General features: G+C 39.4%; 1 long non-coding RNA gene across 2 annotated transcripts; it reads left to right on the top strand.

Moving 5' to 3' along the window:
- Window positions 1-230: 230 nt before the first annotated feature.
- On the top strand, window positions 231-21,532 carry LOC102283893 (uncharacterized). 2 transcript variants are annotated; one of them, XR_314987.2, is made up of 3 exons: window positions 231-330; window positions 2,214-2,291; window positions 16,701-21,532. It is a non-coding gene; the product is annotated as an uncharacterized lncRNA (long non-coding RNA). The 2 variants fall into 2 exon arrangements; XR_011464543.1 differs by having other exon boundaries at window positions 16,696-21,532.
- The last annotated feature ends 2,073 nt before the right edge of the window (window positions 21,533-23,605 follow it).

Genomic DNA, 23,605 nt, shown 5'->3' with positions numbered 1-23,605 from the left:
TTCTGAATTAGATTTTGGAAAGTGAGCTCTTGGGTTTTGTATTCAGCTGCCTTATTTGTTAGCAGCAAATATTGGCATGTAAATGAATCCTTCATATGTTTGTTGGGGCAATGTAAACTTCTTCACCACTATAATTACTCCACAATTTATATGAGATTCTGATCACCCCTAAAATCAGTGAATAGCAAGATATTCTCCTGCATTGTAAGAGTTTATTTTTAGGCTATTATAGAAAGCTTATTGTCTGTTCATTTTTTTCCCCGCAGCCCCCACCTCAGATATATGACAAACAGCTGGATGAGAGAGAGCACACCATTGAAGAATGGAAAGGTGATCCTACTGCCTAATTAAGTGTACTTTTTCTTTTTTTTTCAACTCATAAAATATTTTTAAGTATTTTCCTTTTAAAATGCTTTAGTAACAGATGGTTTTCTAAGGGCTAGCCTCTTAGACCATTTTCAAAACTCCTAAACTTCATCTGTCTTTTCATACTAATAGCAATATTACATTTACTCCAAAATGAAAGGAATTAATTACTGACATATTTTAAAAAATAGTACTGATTGTCAAAATATTTGTCATGGTGAAAGTCAAGCTTTAATTCAAAATTTCAGAATTAAACATTCTAAGTTTGTACATAAAATTATCACATTAAATGGATAATGTTATGCCTGAGATGGTTCTAGGCATTATAAAATAAAAGAGTGAATATGTGAATTCACTCACTCAATTTATATGACTTGAGAATTTAAATGAAAATGTATGCATTCAAACAGCTTATTTCTCATTTAAAGTAAGAAAACAGTGAGTGAATATATTAATTACCTTTTTTTTTTTTTAACAAAACTTTTCCAAACACATACTATATGGTCAATATCATACTCAGGATGAAACAAAGCAGAGAAGAATTGCTAAACTAATATAAATAACCACAGAGTAGAATAAATATGAAAAAACCAAATGCAGTTTATAACAAATGATTAGGTCAAAATGAGGAGGAAGAGAAAGGGTACATCAGAAGGAAAGAAATGTTTGAGCTACCTTGAAAGAATTAGTAATTCTAAGTTGGGAAAATAAAAAATAGAGAAAAATACTAGAATGAAAATATAAGAGAAAACCAAAGGGTAAGAATGATCAAAATGTGCTATAAAGATAGTAAGGAGAATCCACTGTTCGAGAGATCATATTGGAGAGTATGGAAAAATAAGCTCATATAAACAGTAGATCAAATTTTAAAAATCATGAGAATGATAGACAGAAAAAGAGTTGATCTAAATAAGGACCAGAGCGCACTCAAAGGTTCTTGTTAGGTAAGTAATAGGGTGTAAATATCACTCAAGGAGGATAGACTCAATTCTGAAAACTGGAGGAATACCTATAAAGGATGGTGCTTGTGTTAATTGTAAGCCATTGCAAAGCAGGAATGAATTGCACAGAGTAATTTTTAGCTAAAAGGGATAAAGTAAAAAGAAATGAATATATACACATTTTTATCTCTAGCAATGAAAAAGCCAGAAATGGATGCCAGTTTGGAAATGAGGGTAATAATTTTTTTTAATGTTGGATTTTAGGCAAGTTTAGTTTTACAAATCCAAAATTTGAGTCTGGAAAAAAAGATGAAGTAAGAGTTGGAAATGGATAGAAAGTAATAATTTCAAGTCATAAGAATATGTGCATCTCTTAGGGAAAGAACATAAAAGAGAAATGGATGTTCAAAACTAAGGCATTAAAATCTGTAAGAGATAAAGTCAGAATGCATCAGAAATTCCCCAAAGAATTCAGAAAAGAAGTAATGTGTATTCTACATACATTGATTTGGTCAAATGCACTGTTGAGCACCTATGTTTGCCAAGCTCTGTGCTTTTGCGAGAAAATAGGGCTTCCCAGGTGGCTCAGTGGTCAAGAATCCACCTGCCAATGCAGGGGATTCAGGTTCAATTCCTGGGTTGGAAAGATTCCTTAGAGGAGGAAATGGCAATCCGCTTGAGTACTCTTGCCTGGAAAATTCCATGGACAGAGGAGCCTGGCAGGCTACAGTTCACGGAGTCTCAAGGAGTTGGACATGACTGAGCACGTAAAAATAGAAGAGTAAAAAATTCCACTTGATTTGTAATTGACTCAGTCCCATCAAAATGTTATTGTTTGTTATGAATGACTTTTTCTTTGGGTTAAGGAGAAAACTGATTTTCATAACACTGGTACCTTTGTTACAGAACTTATCTATAAGGAAGTAATGAACTCGGAAGAAAAGACGAAGAATGGCGTTGTGAAAGGACAGCCTTCTCCTTCAGGTACTCACTCTCAATGAATAACCAACAAACCGGTACTTGCGTATTTTTCTTGGCCTTAAGGAGAGATTGCAGTCAATAATACTGCTTATCAAGCATATGAACCAGTGTTACCTGTTTCCCTCTAATGATTTCAGTCTCCTTGCTTTTGATGGTTACTGTGGCATTTATTCTGACTATAATGATTTAGCATGAGTTCTTTCAGAGCTTTAAAATAACAAGGAATCTTGAAGAAATATTAGCATAATCTGATTAAAGGGTGGGTGCTCCTCTTCAAAATTCAGATCCATAATGCCCTCTTGACCACCACCTCAGTGTGGAGTTCAGGAATCAATCCCTCCAGCTAAAACCTTTTCCTTCATTCACTCTAAAGTTTACTCTTCCTAAGGTTGATGTGACAGTAGTTGAAGCCTTAACCACAACGGGGTCCAATTAAAGTCAGCACAAAAATCTTTCCATTGGCAGTCTACAAAATATAGCACACATTAGTACATATACATGGGCTTCCCAGTGGTAAAAAACCTGCCTACCAACACGGGAGACATAAAAGACAAGGGTTCAATCCTTGGGTCGGGACGGTCTCCTGGAGGAGGGCATGGCAACCCACTCCCTATTCTTGCCTGGAGAATCCCATTGAGAGAGGAGTCTGGTGGGCCACAGTCCATAGGGTTACAAAGAGCTGTATACAACTGAAGCAACTTAGCATGCACATATATAATACTCATATTTTCCTGAGCTCACCAATGAGCTTTAGGATGACTTGAGATAATTTACTTACACTTTTTAATGCCAATATATTTTTCCTAGGACCGATGTTCTGAATAGAAAGAGAATATAAAAATAGTTTTAAATAATGTAACAACTTTATCATCAGCTTTAAACAACACTCAGATCATGCTGACAAAGCTGTAGGCTGCAAATTATTACCTTAGAGAAAGTAGATTTGGTGTCCTACTTTTGATATATAATTTTTCCCATGCAATTTAAATCATTTCAGGAAACAGAATGAGTGAGTCAATTCCTCCTGCTGATATTACTCTTTAACAAGTTTGCAACCCACAACTACTATGATACCCAAACTGATGCTGTTTAGTTATGACATGTTTTTCTCACTTCTAGACTTAGGGAAATGTCCAATTCTATGTCAAGTCTTTCCTATTGTCAAAGAAGGTTAAAGGAATCATCGGAGTTGTTTGTCTGCCCACCCTATTTATTCAACCCCGCCTCTATACTGATACAAGTCTGTAGAAGATGCTTCTTACTTAACCTGCCTGTTCTATCTGCTGCTGATTAAAGAGCCCAGAGACTGAATCCAACAGCAAGATGCCACCTGCTAAGGCAGAAAGACTCCCTAACTTAAGAATTATCATAATGGTCAAAATACTTTTTCCTATAATCATTAAGAAGTTGAAATACCAGAATCCAGTGAAGGGTGACTTAGCATTTCAGGAAGTGTTGAAAGTGAAAGTGTTGCTCAGTTGTGTCTGACCCTGCAATCCTATGGACTGTGGCCCACCAGGCCTCTTTATCCATGGAAATCTCCAGGCAATACTGGAGTGAGTTGCCATTATCCTCTCCAGGGGATCTTCCTGACCCAGGGATTGAACCCATTTCTCCTGCATTGCAAGCAGATTCAGATTCTTTCTTTACCTCTAGCACCACCTAGGAAGCCCTATTTCAAGATGTGAAAGTGAAAGTGTTAGTCGCTTAGTCGTGTCTGACTGTTTGCAATCCCATGGACTGTAGCCCGATAGGCTTCTCTGTCCCTGGAATTCTCCAGGCAAGAATATTGGAGTGGGTTGCATTTCCTTCTCCAGGGGATCTTCCCAAGCCAGGGCTCGAACCTGGGTCTCCTGAATTGCAGGCAGATTCTTTACCACTGAGCCACCAGGGAAGCCCCATTTCAAGACAGGACAGGACAAATTTCACAGTTTCTTCTATTCTTCTTTCTTTAAAAAATTGTTTATTTCTGCATCAGGTCTTATTTGCAGCACGCAGGATCTTCATTGCAACATGTAGAATCTTTTGTTGCTGCAGAAGAACCCTCTAGTTGTGCTGCATGGGCTCAGTAGCAGCGGCACATGGGTTTAATTGTCCCGCAGCAATATTTGATCTTAGTTCCCCAACCAGGGATCAAACCCTTACCCACTGCGTTGCAAGCCAGATTCTTAACCTCTGGACCACCAGGGAAATCCATTCATTATCTCCTTTCTTTTTTGCAAAGAGCTCAGAATTATGCTATCCACTCCAGGATACCCCATCTTCTGCTTGTTTCCTCCACTTTCCCCTCAACCCCGACCAGGTCTTCACAACAGCTAATCTATGATGGCATAAAAATACACAATTTGCTTTTCAATACTTTCACAAACTTCTACAAAAATCTTCTTATTCCCATGATTCCTTTCAGGCAAACTGTACAGCTCAGGGAAGGCAGAAAGGAATTAGTGATGGTACAAGTGAGATCAATGGATCATTAAAGGGATGCGATCAGTGATCTGCCATAAGAAAGGCTGGAGTGTTTGGTAAAGGAACAAAGTTTGTATATAATTGAAGTGTAATTCTTTAATCATTAAAGTCATCATTCTTACTGCAAAAGAAAGTGAGTACATGCAAAGTTTCTTTTAGCTCCTTAATGAGGGAAATGACAGGATGACAAAGTTCAGTGAAGATATGAGAAATTAAGATTAGGTAGTCTATGGAAAGGAGAAGGCAATGGCACCCCACTCCAGTACTCTTGCCTGGAAAATCCCATGGACGGAGGAGCCTGGAAGGCTGCAGTCCATGGGGTCGCTAAGAGTCGGACACGACTGAAGGACTTCCCTTTCACTTTTCACTTTCATGCATTGGAGAAGGAAATGGCAACCCACTCCAGTGTTCTTGCTTGGAGAATCCCAGGGACAGGGGAGCCTGGTGGGCTGCCGTCTCTGGGGTTGCACAGAGTCGGACATGACTGAAGCAACTTAGCAGCAGCAGCAGCAGCAGCAGTCTATGGAAAAAATAACACTGAGATAAGATTACCAAATTAAATAAAAACCTACAAATGTCCTACACAGCAACCAAACCTATCTTTGTGGTTGTCTTTTCTACTAGGCAGAAAAAGAAAAGAGTTTTACTTTATCAGTTTTCTACAAGTTTACAATGTTATAAAACATCTGGATCCTAATCTACTGAGAATATTAAGTCAAAAAGTTATGTTCCACAAAACAGTCAGATGACCCTTACGAGGGGGCCTATTAAAAAATGCTCAAGTGTGATAGTAAAAGGTTATATGCTCATTTTCTTTTGGCACCAATCCCAAATGTTGGATCATTTTCTTGAACAATATCTAAGGTTATTGACATAATTTCTATGTGCTCTGAATAGATGAACCTGAGTCTTGGCCAAGTAATTATTTTTAAGTTTGTAAGAAATATATTTAAGGTGAATAAAACTGAAGCCTAGTTTACAGAGTAGTTTGTTATTTCTGGACTCACTGTGAAATAAATTCATTCTGCCAAATTATGTAATGATGAGTATAACCTAGTCATAAAGAAATTAGGATACTGGGCCAGGACGCGTGAGATGCTGCCAATTCAGATTCCATTTGTTTAAAACCAAACACATCCTCTCCATTTAGATTCACCCACTCAGCCGTAAATTTTGTCTCAACTTTCCCATTTCTATTAATGGCAACTCTATTTTTCTCAGCCTCCCAGCCTGAAACCCATAACTGACCTTTCACTCCATACCCACATTATGACTGTCAGTCACTCTTTGCATCCTAAACATTTTGCTTGCTAGATGTCTTACATCGAATTGCTACCATACCTTTATGTTAACACCATTATGATTAAAATTTTCTTGAAATAATTTTCCATACTTCAGTCTTGACCTAAGTTGATCTTTCAAAACTATAGGTTGAGCAGTCATTTACTGATCAGTGCCTCCAATAGCTTTGCATCACTTATAATTTAAGCCTAGTAACCTCTGACACAGACAGCCCTCTGAAATACACTCCACATTTTCCCGCTTTTGATACTATACCCATTCTAGGGTCCTGTGTTGTTGCTGCCTTACTTGACTGGCTCCCCACCTTTCTGCCCATTCAAAAGTGTTCTTTTATTACCACCTTGTCCCCAAATATTTTTCGTATCTGTTCCAAAAGACTTTTCATATCTTCCCAAAGAATAAGATCTTTCTTTCCTATGGGTCCTAATAGTACTTGTATTTTACACATTGTCTTATTACCTGTATCAATTGTAAATTCATTGAGAAAAAGATTGTATATATTCAGCTTTGCCCTGCGGTGCCAGAGTATTATCCCTTACACATAATGAGTGAGTGAAGTCGCTCAGTCGTGTCTGACTCTGTGACCCCGTGGACTGTAGCCCGCCAGCCTCCTCGTCCATGGGATTCTCCAGGCAAGAATACTGGAGTGGGTTGCCATTTCCTTCTCCAGGGGATCTTCCCAACCCAGAGATCGAACCCAGGTCTCCGACATTATAGGCAGACGCTTTAACCTCTGAGCCACCAGAGAAGGGCTTCCCTGGTGGTTCAGTGGTAAAGAATCTGCCTGCTATGCGGGTGACATGGGTTCGATCTCTGGGTTGGGAAGAACCCCTGGAGAAGGGAAAGGCTACCCACTCCAGTATTCTGGCCTAGAGAATTCCATGGACTACAGTCCATGGAGTTGCAAAGAGTCAGACAGGACTGAGCAACTTACACATAATAGTAGCCTGTTAAATATTTATTAATTTGGAAATTGGTGCTCAGGTCTTTCTTCAACATGTTTCTTGGTGCTCTCCCAAAGACAAAATTCAAGACAGGATTATAGTTTTGGGACAGTATGCAGTTCAGTATGTTCTTATGCCAGTTAATACTTATTCACTTGTTAATCATCATGAAGGTAAATGAACCGAGTATCAAGTACACAAATGTTGCTTCTGGCATTTACTCCTGCTTCAGACAAAGCTTTGCCATGCTTTCAGGTGGTTTTTTTATTTATTCACTGTGGGACATATATATTCCTGAAATTTTTTGCATGCCCGTTTAGTTTAGTGTCGGAGAAGGCAATGGCAGCCCACTCCAGTACTCTTGCCTGGAAAACCCCATGGACGGAGGAGCTTGGAAGGCTGCAGTCCATGGGGTCGCTGAGAGTCGGACACGACTGAAGTGACTTAGCAGTTAGTTTAGTGTGCTAGCAATTAATCATAAAACATTCCCCTTAGGCTCTTTGTGCACACGAGAAGGCCAAAATACTTTTACCCATTCCAACTACCTGTAACAATACTAAATTATCTATCTTCTACACCTGCTCTAAACTATAGTGGCCTGGCTTAAGCAATTTATAGTTAAAATGATTGTGGATTCAATCTTTCACTACATGATTTTAAAGGAAAAGATTCCTGGCTTGATTTTGAGAAATCATATGTGTGATACATATTATATGACATATTTCTGTTTGGTATTTTTTATTCTTTTATTTACTTAGCTAGCTATTATTTATTTTTGCCCAGCGGGTCTTCACTGCTGCCCATGGGCTTCTCCAGCTGCAGTGGGTGGGGGACTACCCTCCAGCTGCAGTGAGTGGGGGACTACCCTCCAGCTGCAGTGAGCGGGGGACTACCCTCCAGCTGCAGTGAGTGGGGGACTACCCTCCAGCTGCGGTGTGTGGGCCTCTCACTGAGGTGCCTTCTCTGGTTGTGCAGTGTGGATTCCAGGGTGCATGGGCGTCACTAACCGTGGCATGAGGGCTCAGTAGTTGTGGCACATGGGCTTAGTTGCTCTGAGGCATGTGGAATCTTCCTGGACCAGGGATTGAACCTGTGTCCCTGCATCGGCAGGTGGATCCTCAACCACTGGACCACCAGGGAAGTCCCTGTGTTTGATATATTTCCGTGCATTATGCGGAGACATAAGACAGCCATGTACTGGAGCAACGAGCCACTTGTGTACACTGAGTTTTTTGACCTCATATTGTAGCTTGAAATCCACCATGCAGGATTTAAGACATAGAAATTGGCTGACTCTACAAATCAAGGCATTCTTAACCCCTCTGAAGAGCCATTTGCTAAATTTTTATTGGCATACCACTGTGCGTGTGTGTGCGTGTGTGTGTGTGCGCGCGCGCGTGTGGTGTGCGTGTGTGTGTGTGTGTGTGTGTGTGTGTACATGGTGTGTATATATATATATACAGCCACTCTGGTATTCTTGCCTGGAAAAGCCATGGACTGAGGAGTTCAGCTGGACTAATGGACTACAGTTCACGGGGTTGCAAAGTGTTGGACACGACTGAGCAATTAACACACACACACACATTTGCAGTAAACTATGCTGGAAAGAGAAAGCGATTACTTAGAAAACTTTTGAAGATTCAGCCTTATTGCATTCCTCATTATAATCACCTTTTCTCAGGAATGTTGCATATCACATTTTATTTTGTAAATAGCTGAGATGAAATAATATTACGACTTAGACTCCCTTAATATTCAGTCATGGCAACACTAGAAACCCAGCAGCAAGGGAATAAGTTAATGCAGTTTTTCAGTGACAAAATTGTCCTAATACCCAAACTCATGTTTTAGTGATGCTTTTAAAATGTAAATAGAAAGTTAAATGTGCATTTGCAGAATAATACAGAAGCTTGAAATTTACTGATGGAATTGTTGTGTATCAATAAGAAATAAATCTAAACCCCAGATACACTTCTAAATAAATAATTATACTCCCTTCTACTATCTGATTTCACTTGCATAGTGATTTATTTTCAAGAGTAGCATGAGTGCTTGCTTTCTGAATTGATTTGTAAAGACTGCTGAGGGAATAACAGCCCATGAATAGAAATTAATTTTCTTCTAAAAGCATTTACTATAGAATGTTAGAGCAAGAACAAACTAGAAGGTCATCTAATACAAAGATTCTTAGTCTGTTCACCACCCTGTTGCCTGAGAAGTAAACCTCCCAGAAGTGACAATGACTCACTGAGCTAGGGATGCTTAGCATCAAGATGGGTAGAGATTTCTTAGAATCTCTAAATGGAAGATAAAGCTTTCCCAGTGATTTTAATATATAGCCCCTCCTTCTCCTCTACATCTTATGGGAGTATGTTCCTCCCAATTATTTACAGATCTATCCCAATAACTTTTTCTATTTAAAAACATCAGCCCCTAAACCAACTGAAGCTGATAGCCATGAATACAGAGAAGGAATACATCTTAGTGACTAAAACAAATCTAGTGGTTCTCATAATACTTTGTGTCTCTTTTTATGTGTGGATGGGTCAGGAAAATAATTTTATTTAGAAAAGCAGAACAGTATTTTCCTTTGAGACTATGGATGCCTTTGGCTGGATAACTTCTAGGCTTCTCAGGTGGCTCAGTGGTGAGGAATCTGCCTACTGGTGCAGGAGATGCAGGAGATGCGGGTGTGATCCCTGGGTTGGGAAGGTTCCCTGGAGAAAGGAATGGCAACCCACTCCAGTATTCTTGCCTGGAAAATCCCATGGACAGAGGAACCTGGTGGGCTACAGTCCATGAAGTTGCAGAGTCAGACACAACTGAGTGACTGAGTGTGCGCGCACAGATACACATGCAACTTTTAGCTGGTAAATTTTTGTAAGTTCAGCTCGGTTCAGTCACTCAGTCATGTCTGATCCTTTGGGACTCCATGGACTGCAGCATACCAGGGTTCCCTGTCCATCACCAACTCCTGGAGCTTGCTCAGACTCATATGCATTGAGTCGGTGATGCCATCCAGCCATCTCATCCTCTGTCATCCCCTTCTTCTGCCTTCAATCTTGCCCAGAATCAGGGTCTTTTCCAATGAGTCAGTTCTTCCCATCAGGTGTCCAAAGTATTGGAGCTTCAGCTTCAGCATCAGTCCTTCCAATGAATATTCAGGGTTGATTTCCTTTAAGATTGACTGGTTTGATATCCTTTTAGTCCAAGGGACTCTCAAGAGTCTTCTCCAACACCACAATTTAAAAGTATAAATTCTTCAGTGCTCAGCTTTCTGTATAGTCCAACTCTCACATCCATACATAACTACTGGAAAAAACATAGCTTTGACTAGATGGACCTTTGTTGGTAAAGTAATGTCTCTGCTTTTTAATGTGCTGTCTAGGTTGGTCATAGCTTTTCTTCCAAGGAGCAAGTGTCTTTTAATTTCATGGCTGCAGTCACCATCTGCAGTGATTTTGGAGCTCAAGAAAATAAAGTCTGTCATTGTTTTTATTTTTTCCCCATCTATTTGCCATGAAGTGATGGGGCCGGATGCCATTATCTTTATTTTTTGAATGTTGAGTTTTAAGCCAGCTGTTTCACTCTCCTTTTTACTTTCATCAAGAGTCTCTTTAGTTCTTCTTCACTTTCTGCCATAAGGGTGGTGTCATCTGCATATCTGAGGTTATTATGTCTTTCCATAAAACCTAAATTTTTTTCAGGTAATTTTGAAAGTAACTAGTATTTTTTATCTGTAACTTTATTAGTATTTCCAGTTAATTTAAATGACACATTTATTGACAAAAATTTATAATGCTTTACTAACAAAAAAATTTTATAAAAAGAGTATGTATTTTACTGGTTTCTCTGAAAACAATATAGGAAGAGGGGTATTTATCACATTGCTAGGATATCCTGGGCAATGATAAGTTCAATTCAGTTCAATTCTACTTTTAACATATTGTCCCAAACTGTTTGGCAGTAAACTAACAACTTGAAGCCAAAATATTTGTCTGGAACCTTCTAATTTTGTTTGTTTTTACGGTTTAAAAATTTATTTATTGTCTACATAAAAAACAGACTTGAGAGGATCATTCAGTAAAGCCAGAGATGGCTACAGTTGAGAAGGCATATAGTATAGTGCAATAGAAAAAATCATACAGAAGCAGAAGTTTTTTTTTTTTAATTACAGTGTGGGGTTTAATTTTTAATAATAATAGAGTTTGATCCCTGAGTCAGGGAGATCCCCTGGAGAAGGGAATGGCTGCCCACTCCAGTATTCTTGCCTGGAGAGTTCCATAGACAGAGGAGTCTGGCTGGCTACATACAGTCCATGGGGCCACAAAGAGTTGAACATGTCTGAGCAAATGAGCATGCCTGCATGCAATCATCTCTTTAAAAAAGATGGACTGATTGTAGCAATTACTAATTTCTATGGACAGGGAGGCCTGGCGTGCTGCAATTCATGGGGTCGCAAAGAATCGGACACGACTGAGCAACTGAACTGAACTGAACTGATCGTGTAAATATTCTGTGATCAATTTCAAGCTACTGATATGTCATCTATGAAGGCAAAATTGGAAAGAAATGCTAATAACTGACTCTCAAAGCCACTAAAACCACCGCAGCGTGCTGCTAGACAGTACACAAGATTCCCATCCCCCACAGCACTGTATAGGGAAACTCTTTACATACAACCTGAGAATGTAATGGGGATTTTATAGAGGCACTGTTAGGAACCTTTTTTAATGCATTTGTGCTATACAGAGTCAGCAACAACAATTTATGGAACCCTAGAAATACGGTTGATAAAGATTCTGAGAAATGAAAATCAAAACTACAATGAGATATCACCTCATACCAGTCAGAGTGGCCATGATAAAAAAGCCTACAAGCAGTAAGTGCTGGCGAGGTTATGGGTTAAAGGGAACCCTCCTACACTGTTCGTGGGAATGTAAATTGGTACAACTACTATGGAGAATAGTATGGAGACTCCTTACAAACTAAAAATACAGCTACCATAAGGTCTAGCAGTCCCAATCCTGGGCATATATCCAGAGAAAAACATGGTTTGAAAGGATACATGCACGCCAGTGTTCACTGCAGCACTGTTTAAAATAGCCAAGACAGGAAGCAACATAAAGGCCCATCTACAGATGGATGCGTGAAGACCTATGTACACATGTACAATGGAACGTTACTCAGCCATTAAAAAGAATGAAATCATGCCATTTGCAGCAACACGGATGGATCTGGAGATGATCACACTCAGTGGAGTAAGTCAGAGAAAGACAAATATCATGTGATATTATCTGATAAATAGATAAACAGAAGGGATATATTCATACAGTAGAATACTGTTGTCATAAAAAGAAGTGAAGTATTGATACAGATGAATCTTTTGAAAATATTAAGCTGTGTGAAAGAAACTAGTCACAAAAGACACATATTGTATGATTCCATTTATCTGATATGTTCAGAACAGACAGTTTTATAAAGACAGAAAGTAAGTTAGTCATGGCCTAGGGCTGGGTGGTAAGAAGCAGATTATAGGATTTCCTTTTGTGGGGATGAAAACTCTACAAAACTGATTGTTGTAATGATTGCACGACTATGTGAATAACCTAAAACAATTGAATTATACAAATTAGATTTGTGAAATATGTCTCAGTGAAGCTGTTACAAAAGATATATGGGCAATATTTTATATTTCAAATTAAAACTAAATCTAAACTCTAGTACCGTGATTTGAAAACCATCCATAGTATAAGAATATATCATTCAGGAGATGAATAGACAGTAATCTCACTCTGTCAGCCCATAATTTGATCAAGCCTTTATTAAAATCCTGCATCTAGTTTTAATCTCTACCCTTTAATAATAATGTGGAAAAATTTAAGATGTTTCTGAGAAGCCCATCGCTGCTGCTGCTACTAAGTCACTTCAGTCATGTCTGACTCTGTGTGACCCCATAGGTGGAAGCCCACCAGGCTCCCCCGTCCCTGGGATTCTCCAGGCAAGAACACTGGAGTGGGTTGCCATTTCCTTCTCCAATGTGTGAAAGTGAAAAGTGAAAGGGAAGTTGCTCAGTCGTGTCTGACTCTTAGCGACCCCATGGACTGCAGCCTACCAGGCTCCTCCGTCCATGGGATTTTCCAGGCAAGAGTACTGGAGTGGGGTGCCATTGCCTTCTCCAGAGAAGCCCATCGCAGTAATGCTCAATTATTAGAGACCATAGCTGATGAAAGAATATGAGGATGTTGGTATAATTTAATCTAAAATCAAAGGGAAAAAAAACAGAGCTGGGCAGTTGGGCTGTTTAATCAAGAGTTGTCTGCTGGCCTCTGAAATCTACTAGTATATGTCACAAGAGGAAATGAAGTAGCTCTGCACCATATCTGTAAAGGATATAATCAAATAAAGCTGGAATGAATTGAAGCCAGATAACTTTACATTACTTGTATGCTTACTGAGCAACTAAGCACACGTTAGGTAGCCAAAGTATTGCCACCTGATGCGAAGTACTGATTCATTGGATAAGCCCTGATGCTGGGCAAAACTAAAGGCAGAAAAAGAAGGGGAAGACGAGGATGAGATGGTTGGATGGCATCACCGACTCGATGGCCATGAGTTTGAGCAAGCTCCGGGAGCTGGTGATGGACAGGGAGGCCTGGCATGCTGCAGTCCATGGCTCGCAAAGAGTAAGACTTGACTGAGTGACTGAGCTGAACTGAGCCGAACTTTACATTATATTAATATGATATAACTTATCATATTAATATATATCATTAATATATATCATTAATATATCATAATATTATATGATAATAAGAGTAAAGGTATTTACATGAAGATGTTAATAAGACAGATTTAAAAATATAGAGACATTTAAGATTAGTGGGTACTGATATTTTTAAGAGTTTAAAGAACATGAAATATTGCATAGGTTTTTTGGATAAGAAAATACAGGATACAAAAGGGTATATATGAAATGATTATACTTAGAGAGACTTCCTAGCAAAAAGACCAGAAAGTAATATATCAAAAGTTTAATAGTTCTTATCATTAATTTGAGGATCAGTGCATATTGCTGTCTTTTTTTCCTATATTTTTTACATTTATCATAATTTGCATAAATATGGTTATAATCAACAAAGAACAGCTTTAAAAGGATCCATGTAATTTGTCTTAGTTTAAGTGTGTGTACCCTCTTCAGTTACTGTCACATTTTAATCACCTACCTACTCCAGGAACAAGGAGATTGTATTAAGTTCTCCACTTCATTAGATTTTCCCCCCTAACTTATTAGATGTATTTGATAATACTACTGTGACTTATTCACAGGGATATATGATTTTCACCAAATATTTCTCACTTTATTAGATGCTTATACTTCATATATTTTTAATAGTGAACTATTTCACAAAACATGCATTTCACCACCTGTATCGCTTGAATATAAAGGCTCTATAAAGAGAAAAAGTGATTGGACTTTCCAGGGTGCTTTGGTTTAATTCAGTTTTACAATCTCCTCTGTGTGGTTCTTAAAACTACTGTAGCTCAGTAAGTATTTATTGAGTGATTACCATAAGCAGGTTTCTCCTCAGAGTTTCAAAACCTTTGTATTCCTACATAGCAGATCAATTAAAAAATTTTTGTAGTTCTTATTTGGAGATTCCCAGGTAAGCAAGCCTGATGAAAAGTAAATGCACTCAAGAGGCTGACTGTGGTTCTGACTTCTGTTCTTTTTTTGGTCTATGGTGACTTTCATCCACAGTCCTACCTGGATTTTCCTATATGGATTTTAAGTTTGATGTCAAATTAATGATGGTAAAATAATATTTACTTAATATACCTTCCTTTCTTATAACTGTAGCCTCAAAGTAAATCTGATCTCTGGGAATTACCTCAGCCTATATTTCTGGGATAAGAGGCTTATATGTGTTTGTTTTAAAAGTTGCCTGAGGGACTTCCCTGGCAGTCCAGTGGTTAAGACTCGGGTTAAGACTCTGTGATTCCAGTTCCTGGAGTGTGGGTTTGATCCCTGGTCAGTAACTAAAATCTCACCTACTGCCTTATGCAGGAAAACAAACAAACAAACAAACACCTTCCTGAATTGAAACCATCCAGGTTCAGGTGATTACTTTAAAGGTGTTCACTTATTTGCCCTCTTCATAGAATAGTGGTCTTCAGCCTTTAACATCAGTCTCCAGGGAGCTTTTGAAAAATGCAAATGCCTTGATTCTACCCAAGGCCAGATGCGTTATAATATGGGAGGTGTGAAGGGTGAATGGGGTGTTTAGTGGAGGGTTTTTTTTTTTTCTTTTAGAATCATTACAGGTGATTTCTAGGGTAGAGCAGAATTTGACAGTTACTGCATTGTTATTTAGTCACTAGTCATGTCCCACTCTTTGCAACACCAAGGACTGTAGCACACCAGGCTTCTCTGTCCTTCACAATCTCCCAGAGTTTGTTCGAGCCCATGTCAGTGACGCCATCCAACCATTTCATCCTCTCTCATCGCCTTCTCCTCCTGCCCTCAATCTTTCCCGGCATCAGGGTCTTTTCCAATGAGTCAGTTCTTCCCATCAGGTGGCAAAGTAACGGAGCTTCAGCTTCAGCATCAGTCCTTCCAATGAATATTCAGGGTTGATTTCCTTTAGGATTGACTGGTTTGATCTCCTTTCAGTCCAAGGGACTCTCAAGAGTCTTCTCCAGCACCACAGTTCAAAAGCATCAATTATTCGGTGCTCAGCCTTCTTTATGGTCCACCTCTTACCACCATACATGACTACTGGAAAAACCATAGCTTTGACTAGACAGACCTCTGTGGACAAAGTAATGTCTGTCCTTTTTAATATGCTGTCTAGGTTGGCCATAGTTTTTCTTCCAAGGGGCAAGTGTCTTTTACTTTCATGCTGCAGTCACAATCTTCAGTGACTTTGGGACCCAAAAAATAAAGTCTGTCACTGTTTCTATTCTTTCCCCATCTATTTGCCATGAAATGATGGGACCAGATGCCATGATCTTCACTGAATGTTGAGTTTTAAGCCAGCTTGTTCACTCTCCTCTTTGACCTTCATCAGGGGGCTCTTCAGTTTTTCTTCACTTTCTGCCATAAGGGTTGTGTCATCTGCATATCTGAGGTTATTGATATTTCTCCGAGCAGCACTGATTCCAGCTTGTACTTCATCCAGCCCAGCGTTTCTCATCATGTACTCCGCATATTATAAGTTAAATAAGCAGGGTGACAATAAACAGCCTCGATGTACTCCTTTCCCAATTTTGAATGACTGCTTTAACCCTTGAATAACTTGTGACCAGGGACACTGTGTTGTTATCCTCATGTTCACAGTCTAATGTAGTGCTCTGTATTAGTGGTTCTATGAGGACTTGTCGAATGAATGATGGAGCAGACATCCCCTATCTAGGGTCCCCAGCCTTCAGGATCTAATAATGCTTGATGATCTGAGGTGGAGCTGATGTACTAATAATAGAAATAAAATGCACAGTAAAGCTAAGGCACGTGAATCATCCCCAAACCATCCCCCCTTATTGCTCTGTGGAAGAACTGTCTTCCATGAAACCGGTCCCTCATGCCAAAAAGGTTGGGGAGCACTGCCTTGTCGTCTGTGCACGCACTTGTCCGCTGAGTGACATCCAGCTGAGTCTAGTTCCAGGTTTAGTCATGTCGGTCTTCATTTTCTTAGCACAGGTGCAGCCGTGAACAGCAGTGAGAGCCTCCCTCCTTCCTCATCCGTCAATGACATCTCCTCCATGTCCACCGACCAGACCCTGGCATCTGACACTGACAGCAGCCTGGAAGCCTCGGCAGGACCCCTGGGTTGTTGCAGGTGACTAGCCGCCTGCCTGCGAAACCCAGCGTTCTTCAGGAGATGATGTGATGGAACACACACGCAGACACGCACGCACACACGCAAACGCAGACACGCAACGACAAGAACGTGGCAAGGGAGAGAATCCGAGTCTAAAATTGAAACACATCTTTCAGCCTGCTTCTTCTCCAGAGTTCTGTATTGCAGCTAAGCCAAATGTATATTTAACTCCTAGTTGCTCTTGCTTTGGTATTCTTCCAATGATGCTTTTACTACAGAAAGCAAATCAAACACAATTAGAGAAGCCTTCTCCATAAAGTGTAATTTTAATGGCTGCAGAACCAGTGACCTGTAACTGCCCTTTCAAATGGCATGACAAGGTGTGCAGTGGCCCCATCCAGCATGTGTGTGTCTCTATCTTGCATCTACCTGCTCCTATTGGCCTAGTCAGATGGATGTAGATACAGATCCGCATGTGTCTGTATTCATACAGCACCACGTACTTAGAGATGCTACTGTCAGTGTCCTCAGGGCTCTCCCAAGACATCACGCACTGGGGTACCACATGGTCCATTTCATGTGATCTATTACTCTGACATAAACCCATCTGTAATATATTGCCAGTATATAAGCTATTTAGTTTGTTAATTGATTAAGCTGTATGTCTTATAAGAAAATGTGTAAAGGGCGGAATATGGGGAGGGAGTGAGTTCTCTTGGACCCTTGAAGATGTAGCTTCCAAATCTGAACTGATTAAATGGCACCTGTAAACCAATTTGTAGAAAGAACATATGTGATGCTTATGTACAGTGCGGGGTGGGAGAGGGTAACAGTTTCCAGGTACTGAATGGTTTGACCTTTAGAAGGAAGGTAGGCATAACAGCTGAGGGTCTTTTCTCTGATAGTGAGTGGGTAGGAGAGACTAGGGTAGTGTGGCCATGTGGGAGGAAGAACTAAAGGAGGTATGACCCAGATTTAGGAGACACCGGCATTCCTGTTTTAGAAAGGAGACCCTCACTGATCGTTTGCAAATTATGTGTCACAACTGAGAAGAGATTGGCAGCTAGTGAGGCAGGGTTAGTGTGTCCATATCTGATGGGAACCCTTCTCTGAAATAGACTGGAGCTGCCTCTACGTGGTATCCCTAACAAAAAGTGAGTTTGCCTAGGCTATTTTTAGATTGTGGGTTGTGTTTTCCATGACTGTGCTATTTTCCATGTTTATACCTTGTCAAGGTTTTATTTTGAGAAGAAATATTACTTCCCTCTTCTGGAATTAAAAAAAAAATTACTTAAAAAAATACCCAAAGCCCAGGGCAATCCTCAGGTTAGCATTTGAAAACATCCACAGACGTTCCTCAGGGGTTTCCCCGACTCCTTAACATGGCCAATGTCTCTTATTTATTTATTTTTTCATAAATTTCAACAATTCAAGAAGGGCTGATCATTTGAGTTTTGTACCACAAGTTGACATGACAGCAATAACTCTGCCCATAAGTTACTGCTCCTAAATAGCTTTAGCAATAGAGTGTCTTAAAAGCCATGAAGCATTGATGTCAATGTTTAGCAAAATCTCCTGAATTTAGCTCAAAAATAAATGAAAGTGCTTTCCCAGGCACTTGAAGGAGGCACTGTGAAACATCCTGGTTCCATACAAGGCGATACCAGGATAACTTCTCAGCAATAACAGGACCAGGTCGACCCTTCTCCTCTTATTCACTGTAGTGAAGTATCCATCACAACTCTGCACTCTGACCATTTTGGTGCTCACCAATGTGGTGGTATTTCACCTGAAGAAGAAGTGAAACACACAGGATGGTTGGTTGAGTGTGAGATGACAGGCAAATGGAATCCCTCGGAAAACAGAGCAGTCAAGAATGCCAGTGCTGTGAAAACTGCCTTAAACACAATGATAGAGAAGCTGTATCTCTTCCTAAGCAATAGAATCAACTCCCACCATCGCCATGGGAGCAATGCTGCCATTTACCAGGGATTGCTTCGCACCATAGATTTCATGATAAGAGGTCATTTGTTCAAAATGGAGAGAAAAATTATTAGACTGTGCAGCTTGCCCCCTGGAATAGAAGTGGCCCATGTCTCTATCTTGCTGCCCTTGTTTTTGGTTAATATTGCAGACAATCTGATTGGAAAAATGCTTCCACATTCACATGAGTTCTCTCAATTTTCTTTGTGTCACACTCTCTCAACCCTCTCCCTCACTCCCCCTCCCCCTTTAAAGTTTCTCTTCTCTGCTTTCCTTTTTCTTTGTTTATCTCCTTTCTCTGTGCCCTTCTCTTGCTATACCTGCGGCCTCTCCCCTCCTGGCTCTTTAACCACATGAGATTAAGTGCAGAGAGCACAAAGCTGTTGAAAGAGAGTGAATCCCAGGGAGAATTTCATCAGCCACGAAACAACATCAGGAGACAAAAGGAAATCTCCAGCCAGCCAGCAACTTCAAACCACTTGACAGTTAGACTCTGTCTCATGTATGTGGAAGTGATTTTTTTTTTCCATTCAGATGAAACCAGACAAGAACTACCCAAAGTCCCTCCCCTTACTTGCTACTTCCACTTGCTACTTACTTCTCTAAACTCCACTAGTCTGGCCTCTCCTGTTGTCTCTTGGAAACGGGTTACCTTCAGCCAGAACTCCCTCCAGTCAAGGGAAAATGAAACAACCTTTATATTGAGATATCATGTATTACAAAGCAAGCTAAGGGTTAGCTTCTTGATAGCTTCTACAATTAATTTTCCTAGATTATCAAAGCAACAGGCAATAGGCCAACAAAGAGAACCATCATTGCAAAAGTCCACCCACCCTTCACAACCTTGGGTCCATTTTATCAGTCCCTTCAGGAGGTGATTATGTTGTTACCAGATCCACAGAATATACTATGTTCTGCACTGAGTCTTCTTTTCTCGAAAAAACAAATATTTCCAGTGCAGTCACCCATTCCTTCAAAAGGTCTCTCCTGCTTTTCAGGTAGGGGGGTGTCAGGTCACTCTTGGGAAAAGTGAAGTTCCTGCCTATGGTTGGGGTTCCTTTCGGAATGCGAAGTTGGCCTGACTTTCCTTAAAGGGCAAGTAGTTTCATAGTGATCCTTCAAGAAATGTTTTGTAGTATTTTACAGGAGGGATAGCTACATATCCATGTGCAGGAGGAACTAGATTTTTGAGAGAGCTTGGCAAAACCACCACCCCCACTTTGATATTTCTATATGTATTCTGTTGGCCAAAAGAGATACACCGGCCTGAGAACCAAATTTCTTCTTGTGGAATAAAAACTGATAATAATCTTGCATCTTCAAGAATCTGATGACTGAGCTTTGAGAGAATGTACCCCATAGATGGACCAGGGCCTGGTCTGTTCCCTCCACTTGGAGTAAACTATTTAACTGAAGGCCAGGGAGCTGTATAGTTGTTTTTTTTTTTTCAATCTGTTATCATTATCAGAAAAATATTACCTAAGGATACTGATAGCAGCTGACTGATAAATCAGGAAAAAGGCCTTGACAAATAGAATAAGTAGACTAGGTGAGATTAGATAAATCCTTTTATGACTTGCCAGGGAAGGGTGGGGGGCAGAATAAGCAAAATGGACCTCAAAATTTTAAATAGTCATTGCAAAATCTAAATTATTCCAAATCTATTTCTATGTAATTCTCAACATATGATAATCTAAATCTTAAAAGCATCATGCTCTCTGATGAATGCTATCAACCAGGTTAGCTGAAGAGAATTTATCTTGTATAGCTCAGAGCAAGAGATTAAATAGCCTGAGAAATCTTTGATTCCAACCACTTTGGGTCTGAAGAGAAATCTCCACTCTCTACCCTGCTCACAATGCCCAACATGCATATTGTCCACAGAGATTTTTGAACCCAGAATGGAAACTCCTTTCTCTAAGAACAACAATCAACTTATAATGTACATAGTTACACTAATTATTTTCCATGTGATTAAAATACAAGATTTTATCTCTTTTAGCACTTGGACAGTTCTTTCGCTGTCTGAAATGGCTCACTTTGACTCATTTCCTTGGTCAGCAAGCTGAAATGGAAGATCTCTGTTTGTATATGAACTCCTGTACATCTAACTTTTGATTATGTGGGACCAATGGCCAGTATATCCTAATGGACAGAAATCTCCCACCCCTAGTTAGCACTGAACTGTTCACCTTGCCATGTATATCTTGCAACAAGACCTAATTTACACCTGCCTGTTACTCTGCATGATTGGACTCCAAAGACTATTACAAATGATGAGAATCGTCCTGTGTCCGTGTTTATGAAATGGACTTAAAACACATACACACATTCATACACATCTCATCTTTACAGTTCTAGATCAACCCTGGAAACAAAACTACGCAATACAGTTTCTTTGCAAGGTCTTAGTGGTGAGAAGTGGAAGTCAGCCTGATAGATCAAATGCACTTCAGTGATGTTTAATAAGGATTGAAATTATTTAAATCATTTGTGTCCTTTCTCACTCTTTTTCATTTTGGGTTTTTTTTTTTTTTTTTTTTTTTTTTCAAGATATTGGTGGAACAAGAGGATGAATGGGGGGAGAACTTTGGCTTTTTTGAACTCTTTGTAGGTGGATATGAAGTCGATACATTGTGATTTCTGTTTCTTATGAACTATTAAAAAACAGAGCAAATCTGCTTCTAGTAACATAAAACCAAATCCAAACCCAGACTGTTGGAATTTGCCTGTTGCTAACTGTTGTCCTGCTGCTCATTGTCTTGGGTTTTATGTCCTGACAGTAGCTCTGAAGCATATCACATGATTTCATTGTGCAGTCTGATTGTGCCAGGGAATAAATAAGAAATGAGGAGTGACCTACTTTCTCACTTTGGGTAATGAGTGTGTAATACATATGTGACCATGTAGAAAGCTCTACTTTCATTTGAGATTAGTTTCTCCTAAAAATAGCCTTCATTTCTGTCTGGAGATGTTGGTTGTACATCTACAACTCATATAAGTTTCCTTTAAGGTGTAAAATTGGTGAAGAAGGAAAAAATAATTTTCTGAGGGTATTAGGTGAGTAAAACAGGGTTAAATATCAGGTTAATTTATCAGAAGTCCTGATCAGTTTAGTCATTACTCGAGAGAGGTCAAAGTTGTTGTGTGTGTGTGTGTGTGTGTGTGTGTGTGTCTACATGGTAGTTAACCTTACTCCTCTTTGAATTTATGATTTTATGTCTTGATAAGGTCACCAAACCCATGTTAAGCTGGAAACATCTGAAAAATTGAGGAATGGCCTTCTATTTCTATAAATGCAATGTTTTATTTAACCAGCTAACTATTACAAAGAAAATCTGGAAGATAAACATATCTATTCTTTTGAGTTAACACAATTTAGTTTGGGTGAACTCCAGGAGTTGGTGACGGACAGGGAGGCCTGGCGTGCTGCGATTCATGGGGTCACAGAGTCGGACACGACTGAGCCACTGAACTGAACCGAACCTATTATATATGAGAAAAATAGAAACCAAAAGCCATTTGTTATCTCTGGCATAGCTTCTATTTTAAATCACATATCTTTACTCTGTTAATAAAGTAAGTTTAAAAGTGGCCAAGTATAGGTATCTGAAAATACAATATTAAGAAGGGGAATCACATGCCATAAGACTGCTCATGGAGAGAAAGGATCAGAAGGAGTTATTGGTGCACACCAGGTGCCATGAAAAGTTACCAAATATGTGGGTCATTTTGAGCACATTTACAGTGAGACTAAAGATATCTTGAAAACTACCTTTCTTGCTTGTGCAACAACCACCCTAGAAGGAGGATTCTTTTTGCTCAGCAGTTGCACTGGGTTGTACTCAAGCTAGAGGTTTTTGACCTTACGGATTTATCGGAAAGCTGCTTGTTGCGTGTCTTTCCTCTCTGAATTTTGAAAGGCATGCCTGGAAGACATTTGCAAGTAGTGAAACACACTGAAAATGCTCTTGTCTCAGGTCAGTTCACATCAGGGACCACTGAACATGGCAAGTCATCTCCCCAGGTCCAGACTGAATTTGATCTGTTCATCCTTTTAGATCAGTGTCTTCTCTTTTGTTACTGAAACAAACTGTAGACATGTACAGTTCCTAAGCACATGAGATATGATGGTACATACACAAGAATCAAGCACCACTTTGGAATTTCCTATCCTCTCTTGTCACATATTAAAGACTTGTTTATCATAGTATAAAACGCAATGTAAAAGAAGTCTGAAGTGCAATTTAGAACATTCAAATTTTACTCCATGGTTCACTTCCGTGACACTGAACTTCCAGTTCTGTCCTTCTTTTCTTTCTTTTTACCCAATGATCCACACTGTCTGCAACTCAAAAGCAGATATAAAATGTTATTCATCTTAAAACCTCTCCACACTCTTCCTATAAAAGTGTATCTCTCACAATTTGCTTTTCACAAACACATTTATATTTGCATTTGTCAAAGGATTATTTATGAACAACTATACACAAAATCAATTTTTATAAACCAAATAATATTTTACATGGACTAAGGAAACTGTTGATATTAAAGTGCTTCTTTTATGAAAGGAAGACTTTCAAAAAGCCATTGCTTATTTCTTAATGTTAGTATTTTGCAAACTTGGATTTGGTGCAAATCAAGCTCTCAGAAAATTGCTCTAAATTTCTAATTTAAATTCTGAGTTACGTTCTTAAGTGGCACATTCATTCACTCCAAGGCCATTTGTTGAACATCTCTCTCTGTGTCCTTGTAGCAGATAAATACAATATAGTTCTTATCCTCACAACTTCAGAGTAAA

The sequence above is a fragment of the Bos mutus genome, chromosome 6, assembly GCF_027580195.1.
Source record: "Bos mutus isolate GX-2022 chromosome 6, NWIPB_WYAK_1.1, whole genome shotgun sequence".
Classification (NCBI taxonomy): domain Eukaryota; kingdom Metazoa; phylum Chordata; class Mammalia; order Artiodactyla; family Bovidae; genus Bos; species Bos mutus.
The sequence above is the reverse complement of the archived record's forward strand: the minus strand, read 5'-3'. Positions and strand labels throughout refer to the sequence as shown.